Raw genomic sequence first — 11,130 nt, forward strand, 5'->3', positions numbered from 1 at the left:
TTTAGTTTCTGTTTTATTAAAAAGGCTTAATATGAAAGTTAGTTTTTTTTTAGAAACAATGCCTGGGCGCATTATACCTGTGGGCCGAATCCCACCTTAGCCGGGATCCGAGATCCTTTCGGATCGGCCGACTGCCCCGAGCCCCCAGCTCCCCTCTCCCTGCCGCGTGGGACCCCCCCCCCCCCCTGGCCGACCGAATCCCCCCTTGGTCTCCTTCCTCCTCTCGCCCCCCCCCCCCCTCTTTCCTAACTAGAGACCGAGCCCGAGTCTCTCCCAGTTCGCCGGGATCCGGCCGGATCTCCCTGCCCCTTCCCTCCCGAGCGCCCTCTCCCCCTATAAATACTGCCCCCGGTCCCCGCACTCCGTTCCACCCCACCGCGGCCCCGCCCAAGCTCAGCCCCGTCGCCCCTGCTGCATCGCCGGAGTTGACCAGCACGGCCGAAGTTTCAGCCACCCACTGCATCGCCTCCGACACCCCCGACTTCTCCCCGACGCCACCAACGCACCCGTCGTCCTCGTCCGCATCGGCTGGAGCTTCCACCACCGCCGGAGACCCTCTGCAGCGCCTCCCACGTCCACGCCCGAGCCTGCGCCGCCGTCAAGCTCCCGCCGGAGTTCATCTCCACCACGGTGAGCACCCCACCCCTCCTCCACTGTTAGATCAAAAACGTACGCGCTAGATTAGAAGTAGGTACCCCTTCAGTTTTAGTTAAAAAACCCGAACGGTTTTCTGCCCCACTTATTTTTAGCTATAGATTTTCTTAAGTTTCGGCCGTTTTCTCCTTACAACCGCAGCACACACCCCCGCAGCAAATCAGTGAGCGCCACGTGTACCCCCTGTCCGTTAGCATCTGCTTTTCATTTTTCTGTTTAGTTCCAAAAACACAAAAGTTTCAATTTTGTTTTGAGCATAGCTTTTGATCCCGAAGTCCAATGAGGTTGATTCTTTTTCCAGTAGTTCCCAATTTTTCTGTAGTTTCGAAAAACATAGAATTTGTCTATGTTTGAAATTTTCAAATTTGAATTAGATCAGATTTAGTTTAAATCTTGTTTTGCTTATTCCAGGAGTTTAAAAAATAATTTTGAGTTGATTCGTTTTTCTACTGCTTCCTAGTGATTATATCTTACTGTGGTAGAAGTTTCAAATTTTTCTAAATATTTTTACTTGGGTTTTTAACAGAAACAAGTTTCTGCCTTAGCGACGTGTAGTGAATTCTTTCACTTAGGCCATAGAAAATTTTTACTTGTGATGTTATTTCTACTTGTTGTTTGATTGTAGTGTTTATGGTGTGTATTTGTTTGTATCTGTAGATCACCCGGAGTGCGAAACTTGTTACTTAGAAGCGCTCGATCAAGACAACTATCATCAAGGCAAGTCATTTTGATCATGCTATTTCCTATGCTTTTTGATGCATGGTAGTTTCACCTTTCTTTGCCCAATTGCATGTTGCTTAGGTACTTGGAAATTTTAGTATAGGTTGTAGTATCATGTGGTAGGCACACAACAACCCCGATACTTGGCCCCGGGACGACAAATTTCATATTGCTATGCTTGAGTAGACGGGATTTTGGTTGAGTGCATAACACGAGTGATGCGAGGTTGATTAAATAATCAAGACCGGTTAAGACAAGATTTTCAAGACCTCGGACGCAAATGCAACTCTGGGTGAAGGACGGTTGATCGGCTCCCTGGAGAAACCAGCGGATGACCCGGGATGCTGGAGACGGCCATGACATCCTGCGGAAAGCTTCACCCAAGCTCGAAGAGACGGACGGAGGCTTCAAGACCCAAGGCTTACCTGCACAGCCACAAGTCATTATGGGCTCTGGCTTGGTTGGACAATGCGGCGACTCTGGACAGGCGATGCTAGCAGATGTAGAAGAACGGTAGGAATGGATGGGCACCAACAGGGATTCGGAGGGACCCGTTGAAAGACCATGTTTTGATCATCCGGTCTTCAGACACCCTCAAGTGCGAGGACATACACAGAGGCGATCAAATCTTGTGGGGAACGTGTGCAAAACTCTGCAGAGTGCCCAACCTAATCGATTAGCCGTGTCCACGGTCATGGACAACTTGAGCCGAAGGCATTGAAATTTCCCTGAACTCTCGACACAACTTAATAATGATGTGGGTGTTAACAACAACTCGGGTACGAGAATTGGTTGGCGGAACCATCTAGTTAACAACAAACAATGTAGTAATATTTTGCTTCCAGTCCCTCTTGTTGTAGGATAAAATTGGCTTTATGCAAAACTTATAGCCCCACCTGCCAAATATGCATGTAGAGATAGTTGATTATTATTTTTACCCCTCTCTTTGATGACTTGCCGGCATATTCCATATGCTGGCCTACACGGTTGCAACGTATCATGTTGCAGAGTACTTTTCCGACCAGGAGTGAGGCTACGATCTACGCTCAGCGACATGCCCTGGAGTCGGATGGACTCGTCTACCTGATGCTTCCGCTAGTCTTCGTTAGTTATCTCATCAGATGGCCCTTCAGCCACTTTATTGTAATCCTTTATTGTAATAAAGTACTCATTATGAGATTTCGATTAATAAAGTTGTGTGATTGAACTCTTGAATATATACATTGATGTACTGAGTGTGTACCAGCATGATCTTGGGATGGTACGGAAACACCAGAGGCTTGACTCATCTTGAGTCGGGTCGCTACAAACATAAAGGGGCAAGCACACGAGCGGGGCAACCCAACTTTTTAGCAAAGACATAATTCAGAACCGATGCGTATAATGTGAATCCAAGAATCTACACATGTGAATGCCAAATAGTATTGTAGTTGTTTGAAGGGTGGTCATGATGGCCAAGCCCCCTGTCAATTTAGCCAATATCTAAGATGTGCATGAAAACAAGCTTGTGTTGGTGTTCGAAAAACCATTCAGAAAAAAGAAGGAGGCAAAATCCATTTCTAAGATCGTGAACCACAAAGAGCATTCCTTATTTCCAAAAAACTTTTAGTCGTACAATTAGAACTCAACAAGTGGTTGCATATATATAAAAAGGAAGAAACGTTTAAAGAGTAGAGGATTACACAGGGTTTGGTATAGCTGGCTTGATGTTCCTCAAACACCCTGCCGCACGTCTGCGCCTTCTCTCTTCGGAAAATATTGCTTGAAAAGGGAGAACTTCAATGAACAATTCTTTAAACAATGGCGGGCTTGAGAAGCCGTCGATTTATGGGTTTGCTTAAAACAGAGATCGGTCCTTAACGGTGCCTATATTTGTCCGAAGACTATACTGTCCATGGTTCGAGGCACATACTTTGTTGGAAGCGAAGTGCTTCTATGGGTAGCGTATTTCTATTTAGCTGGAATAATATGTAACTGCTAGAGGGCGTGAGCTCGTTTATGCTCCTTGGCGGTTAGGTCTGTCTTGAGAGTCATGTCCCCGGCCTATTTTTAGACTTCCAAATCCGCAGTGTGTTCCTCGGTCCGAAAGGATTGATCGGTGTAACCATTGACTATAATGACACTCTTAGGTCCTGGCATCTTCAACTTGAGGTATGCCGTATGCATAATGGGGGACGAGATTGAAGCGAGTGAACGTCGTACGGCTGAGGAGTGCATGGTACCCGCTGCGGAACGGGACAATGTAGAAGATCAAATCTTCGCAACGAAAGTTGTCGGCTGAATAGGACACTACCTTTAGGGTTATCGTGCCCGAACTGCGAATCTCGACGCCAGGAATTACTCCTGTAAAGGTGGTTTTGCTAGGTTTGATTCTTGATGGATCAATGTCCATTTTTCGCATTGTATCCCCATAAATTAGATTGAGGCTGCTACCTCCATCCATGAGGACTCGTGTGAGTTGGTACCCATCAATGATGGGGTCTAGTAACAAGGTCATTGATCCCCCGTGTTGAATAATGGTAGGATGATCCGTATGATCATAAGTGAATGGGCATGCCAACCACGGGCTGTACTTCGGGGCTACTGGTTCTATGGCATATATGTCTCGATGTGCCCGCTTCGTCTCCTTTTTTGTTAAGTGGGTGACATAGATGATGTTCACGGTTTTTACTTCAGGGAGATACTTCTTTTGGCCCCCATTATTCAGGCAACAAGGTTATTCGTTGTCTTTGCTACGAGGGATCTTGGTCTGGTCTTCGACCATGCCCTTGCTCGCCGCCTTGATTCACCAACAGTTACGGTTGCTGTGAGTAGCAGTTTTGTTCTAAGTGACGGGTTGTTGCGGAAGGAAGCTAGTGCCTAAGTGTCCGAGCAATCAACAATTTGATATTTCTTGGTGAGGAATCTATTCCAAAATTGCTGAGATGACTCATTGGGCTACTGGATGATGTAGATCATGTCATTGGACCCAGGTAGCCGAACATAAGTGTCCTGCAAGTTGTCTCGAAAGGCATCATTGAGATCGTCCCAACTCCCGATGGAGTTTTCTGGGAGGTTGTTCAACCAGTGCATCGCTAGCCCTTTGAGCTTTAGTGGTAAACATTGATGGCATGGAGGTCATCTCCGCGAGCCATGTGAATGTGGAGGAGGAAATATTCAATCCATATGGATGGGTCTGTTGTCCCATTGTACTTCTCGGTATTTACGAGTTTAAACCCTTCCGGGAACTAATGTCGCACCACCTCATTTGTGAAGCACATTAGGTGGGCGGCACCCCTTATCCGAGTTGTGTGATGCTGGAGGTCGGACGAGATCCTTCCACGCTGCTGATCCTAAACTCCATCGTTATGATTGGGCTGAGCTTGGTATCTGTCTTGTCTCACGGGAGTGTTACTCCTAGATCCGTAAATAGATCAAGTTTTCCTGCTCTAGAGTTAATGTTCTGCCACAAATCAAATGGGTCTCCGGGTTGAGACGGTTCCTTACTGTTGTCCTGCCCTCGAGGCGGACAGTCTGGTCGATCGTCATGTGCAAATCTGGGTGGTGTGGGATCCAAGGCCTCATCTTCTAATTCTGGCAACAAGCAGTGACGTGGGTAGCTATTAGTTTCTCTGTGGCGTTCCTGTCTGTACCCCTCTTCGACGGCGAGGACTTTTATCCATCATTCAATGATGGAGTCTTGTTTGTATTTGAGTTCTCTTTGCTTTAGCTTAAGACTCTGAGCAGTGACAATGAGTTGTCGCCTGGATACTTCTTGATCCTATGGGTCTTCGGGGACGGTAAAATCCTCGTCCCCAAGCTGTCCTCCTCCTCGATCGAAGGGACTTAGTTACTTTCTTTAGAATCACCAAGATCCCCAGGCTCGTGTGTATCCATGTAACCTGGTAGGTTGGGGTCGTATTCGGGGTCTGTAGGTTTTGGGGATTCGGCTGTATTTTCCGTATCGTCGGGATTTAAGTTGTCCTTGGTTCCCGCATTGCTTTCCTTGCCCTTACGAGCTTTAGGATTTTTGCGCTCGCAATGGCGCTTGACGGGTTTGTTGCCACTTTTTTTGCCGAGGTGTCATCATCGCTTTTCCCCGTGGCGCTCTCATCCCTAGGGGTGTCCATCATATAGACGTCGTATGTGCATGTGGAAGTCCATCGTCTCGTTAAGGGAGGACTGGGTGATCGAATAGTCGTGTCCATATCTTAGGATTCTTCTGAGGAGAAGTCTAACAGATTACTTAGATATTTTATACTGGCGATGAAGTGGGTGGTGGGTGGGGAATAAAGTTCCCCGTACCTACTCTCAGAGCTGGAAGGGTGTTGGATCGAGATCGGTCCATCTGGACCGTTAGTGGTTTGGGTTTGGGTCATCATCTTGTTTGACCATGAGAGATTTGCCAGGCTAATCCTCGGAGCCCTGGCGCAGTTGAACTCCGGTGCTTCAGCATAGGGAGTGTGTTCATGCGGGATTACCCTCGAGCCTCCGAACACCATGGTCAGATCCTAGCTCGAAGCCGGATCAAGTTAGAATCTATCCCGGACTCGAGGTCGAGAAGAAGACCCGAAGTTAAGGCTTTAGAGTTTTCTGGCTCTTCGACCAAACCCGAGACCTCGGAGAGGATCAAATTTCCTTGGGCATCGGAACAAATTCCAAATCGCTGAACTTGACTCCTAGCATGGGGTGAACCCATTGGTCTGGTGATGAACCGCCTTGTTGTGCACGGTGGTACTGCTGAAAACAAGGGATTGGTCAGAGATGAAGATATCCCCGCCTTGATGTTTTTGTTGGTGACCAAGCGGGCCCTCGATCCTTATTGTGATCCTATAGCGGAGCTCCTAATGAAAGCACCAATGTCAGTGTCAAAACCGATTGATCTCGACTAGGGGGTCCGAACTATGGATCTTGGATCGATGGGTAACACGGGACGAAGGAGCCGATGTTTCACTCAGGTTCAGGCCCTCTTGATGGAGGTAAAACCCTATGACCTCCTCTTGTTGTATTGATGAAGTAGTACAGAGTACAGAGTTGATCTATCTCGGGAATTTTTGTTGTGGTCTAAACCCTAATCATGACAAGCCTAATGTGTCTTACGAAATATGGCCCCCTGGTTTATATAGATACGAGGGGTGCTAAGGTTACACAAAGTCGGTTACAACAGGGAAGGAATATGCTGATTACTATGTCACCTTGGATTGTATGCCAAGTCTTTGGAAGATTCCATCTTGATTCCAATACCTCAAATGACGATCGGACAGGTCCAAGAGTCCGGCCCATGAGAATAGATAGGTGGCCGGAGGACCCCTTAGTCCCAGACTCCCTCAAGAGCAGTACCATCGCCTAGCGCCAGCAGTTCCGGGCTTAGTGTGCAGCTGACTCAGTGAGGGACATGGTAGTGCCGCCGAAGTGGTAGTACCACTCCTGAAAATGGTACTTCCACTTAGCGCTACATAAAGAGGGGAACCAGCAGTAGTAGAGGTAGCTAGGGCGATAGTATCGCATGGAGCGATACTACTGGTAGCTACTACCGCTCTACTTACGCTCGAGTGGTGAAGGACTCCAAAAGAAAAAAAACTAAGCGGTAGTAGGCACGGATGTGGAGGACGATAGTACCTCCCAAGTGGTACTATCGCCCCACAGCAGCAGTACTTCCGCTTAATACATTGATGTTCGATGATTCTGCACGAGTGGACTGATAGACAACGCCACAGTATTGTACGAGCGGTACTGCCATTGTGTACTACCGCTTAATGAATGCTAAATACCAGAACCCAAAACCTAAGCGGTGGTACCATTAGCACTGGAGGGCGGCAGTACCACTGAAATGGTACTACCGCTCCTGAGAGTGGTCCTTCCGCTTAAGTTCTTGTGAAAGTTCCCGAGCAGAAGATAGTAGCTCCAAAGTGTCGAGAAGGAATGAGGCTCCAAATGTATATGTGTTGATTTCACACGAACCTTTCCAAAAACGGATACCCTCTTGATAGTACGGATTTCCTATGACTCAAAACCACCAAAATCAAATCGTCAGAAAATAATTGTCTTCTCTTTAAACACCGAAGGACATGAACCGTCTCGTGCCATCTAATAATCTCTGAAATCTAAACGCACAAGGTTAGTCCGCAAAGCGCATTATCATCAATTACCAAAACTAATTAGGGAGAATTATGCTCTAACACATGTTGTGATCTGACTCGCAAACTTTTATTGATAACAACGCAAATTTGGAAAATCATAATGATTTTAGAATGTATTATTTATCCAAACCATGGATAGGCATGGTTTTAATTATTCACAGTAACGCATAGCGTTTCTTCCTAAAATAGCAACTCCCGTTGTATTTCTACATGTATATATAACCATCCAAATAAAAAAGAAATCATTCTATTAAAGTTGGCATTTTATTACCTTTCGTCTCCCTCGACTCAAAACAATTGATAGATCTAGAGAAGGCAATGGACAAAAATCCGGATGGTTCTATCTATGTTCCCAAGGAAGCAAAGGAACAAGGAAGCCAGATGAAGCCATATCCACAAGATTCAAGTGATTTGCGTGAACCAACCTTGAGTGATAGTGATAGGACACTAACAGATAGTTGTGATAGTGAGAGGACACTAACAGATAGTTTTGGAGAGATCCAAGCGATGGATCTTGGTGGTGAATCAGAAGTAGATTCTGTATTGGTGCTTTCTCAAGAAAAAGAGGAGATATTTGTTGGTACTTCAGCAACAACACATGCTAACAGTATCAGAAGCATCCAAGAGAGAGGTCCTGGTGATGAATCTGAAGTTTTTTCAAGAGAGGTTGTTTCTATCGGGAAACAAGTACACTCTAACGGCAAAGACATTGGTGATAGAGTGATAACTCCAGTGAAGTTCATACCTGAACATGAACAAACTGCTACAATTTTTTGAAGGAAAACTCTTCCAACATCCAAAGTGGAAAGAAATTCAAGAACATATCTCGAGAAGATAATGGTGGGCACAAAACTCAGGTTAGTATATCTATATCCTTTAAATAACATACCCCATTTTCATGTCTTCCATCTAGATAAAGTACAATAGTTTAGGTAATACTATATGAGTCCTCTCACAAATCACATCGCCAACAAAATAGAACAAATAATTTTACTGCTACTATGGTGATCACGTTTATCATTGGTCATGGTTGGTTACTAATAATACTCTGTGACTATACAGCTTATAACTAGTTCCTTTTTAGAAGAATAAACTAGTTCATTAGTGACGTTTGGCGGATGAATATTTTCCGATATGTGTGCTTGTGTGAGATCAATCCTTTTTTTACTGTAACACAAATATATTATAGTGTGTTACGTGTGTCTATATTGCTTATGCCTTTCAATTCTGTTTTTTATACTAACATATTCTTTATTCCCTTGCAGAAATCAAGAAATCCTAATTTACAAGGGAATGGTATGTATGAATATGATTGTGCAATGTTTGACACATTCTTGTATACACAAATCTTATCCATGTGTTAACTATTTTATGTAGTACTCTCCTATTTTAATTTCAGAATCTATTTTTTGCTCCCAAGCTCCATGGAGTTGTGTTTTCGAAAAATTCAGTAATCAAAATATTCTGATAAATACAATGAACATTGAGATGTATACTAAATTTGTGTGAATTTTCATCATCAAATGTGCTTTGGTGTGATCCTTAAGAAAAACCATAAACTTTTATAGTGAATAGTACATGTGCTAGAAATACATGGTTTTTTGTGTCTACCTTGCACGACAACGCATTTCATCATGACAATTTACAGAGATGAAATATACATCCCTAGATTCATGTGTAACTATTACTAAATATATAATATGTTGTTTTTGTATATATATATAAATATATATATTTATTTATTTGAATATGGGGATGATCTTGCGTGAGATCCAAAAGTAATTTTTGGAGGATTAATTGGTAAGTGGGCAACATGTTCACAATAAATATTTATGTGTTGATTTAGTTAACATTTGTTACTTGTTTCAACCTTCAAGTTTATAGTTTTATACCCATGGCATTTAATAGTTATCTTTAACATGTACAGGCACTAGTGAGTCCAAAAGAGGAAGAACAAATGGCCAAGGTTAGATACTTATCATCTAAGTCTCTCATATGAAATATGAATTATTATTATTAAGATATCATTACACAGAAAATTATTGTTCCTTTGGGATTTTTGGTGTTGTAAATCAGTTTATCACTTCTCGCATTACATCTATTATTATCATACCACCCAACCCACGTGTGAGTGTGCTAAAATATTTGGGATGTGTGAAACTTGTCTAAGAATAATGTTTTACATTTTTCAAAAGTGCACCTCTCATTTTCCAAAGCTCTTGAAAATTCAAGAACCTTGAGTGATAGTGAGAGGACACTTACAGATAGTTTTGGAGACATCCAAGAGATATATCATGGTGGTGAACCCGAAGTAGATTCTGAAGTGGTGCTTTCTCAAGTAGAAGGGGACAAATTGGTTGCTACTTCTGTGAGAACACATGCTAGCCATATAAGAAGCATCCAAAAGAGGGACCTTGGTGATGGATCTAAGGTTGTTTCTACAAAAATTGTTGCTATCAGGAAACAAGAAGTACACTCTAATGAGAAGGACATTGAATTTAGAGCGATACCTCCAACCAAGATCATACCTAAACATGAAGAAAGTGCTACTACAATTGTTTTGAAGGAAAACTCTTCCAATATCCGAACTGGAAAGAAAGTCAATAAAAGATCTCGAGAAGATAATGATCGGCATAAAACTCAGGTTAGGACATTATTATAATTTATGTTTTGAATGATTATTTGTGAGGACATATGTACGCCCTTTTCTTGTCTTCCATCTTGAGGAAATATAATGAGTAGTTAAGCTAATACTATATGTGTCCTCTCACAAATCAAGTCACTCACAAAATAGAACAGATAGTTTTATTGATACTATGGTGATCACGTTTAGTATTGGTCATGGATGGTATGGTATGTGACTATATTTCGTATAACTAGTTATTCTTCTCGAGGATTAAACTAGTAGTGATGTTTTACGGATGAATATTCTCCATATATGTGCATGTGTGACATTATTCCGTTTTTACAATAACTTGAATATATTACAGTGTGTAATGTGTATCTATATTGCTTATGCCGTTCAATTTTTATTTTTATACTGATATATTCTTATATTCCATTATAGAAATAAAGAAATCCTATTCTACAATGAAATGGTATGCATGAATATGATTGTCTATTTTTTCATACATGCTTGTGTATACAAACCTTATCATGTGTAAAATATTTTTATTTTGTGTTCTATTTTTTATATGAGAGTGTATTTCTTGATCCAAGGCTCCATGGAGCCATGCATTTGGAACATTAAATAATAAAAAAGTTTTGAAAAATACACATTAATATTGTGATGTATACTTTGTGTAAATTTAATGATCAAATGTGCTTTTGTGTGATCCGTATAAAAATAAAATCATAAACTTTTATAGTGAATAGTAAATGTGCTAGAAAGTCATGCTATTCTGTATAGCTTGAACCACAATGGATTTCATCGTGAAATATTACTAGATGTGCATTCCTTGGTTCATGTGTTACTTTTTCATAAAAGATGAAACTTTAAATGTGGTTTCTGTATATTTGTTTTCAAAATTCTAGCCTCTATGGGTCCCAAGATCCAAAAGTATTTTTGCAGGATTAAAGGATAAATTGATAACATATTCAAATCATTTTTTCTATGTTTTGATTTAGTTAACATTTC

General features: G+C 42.4%; 1 long non-coding RNA gene across 1 annotated transcript; it reads left to right on the forward strand.

Annotated features, from left to right (window-relative positions):
• The first annotated feature begins 7,762 nt into the window (after positions 1-7,762).
• Positions 7,763-10,133, forward strand: LOC123399481. The gene is made up of 4 exons (XR_006610376.1): positions 7,763-8,350; positions 8,759-8,789; positions 9,421-9,459; positions 9,689-10,133. It is a non-coding gene; the product is annotated as an uncharacterized LOC123399481 (long non-coding RNA).
• The last annotated feature ends 997 nt before the right edge of the window (positions 10,134-11,130 follow it).

Source organism: Hordeum vulgare, chromosome 5H (assembly GCF_904849725.1).
Source record: "Hordeum vulgare subsp. vulgare chromosome 5H, MorexV3_pseudomolecules_assembly, whole genome shotgun sequence".
In the NCBI taxonomy this organism is placed as follows: domain Eukaryota; kingdom Viridiplantae; phylum Streptophyta; class Magnoliopsida; order Poales; family Poaceae; genus Hordeum; species Hordeum vulgare.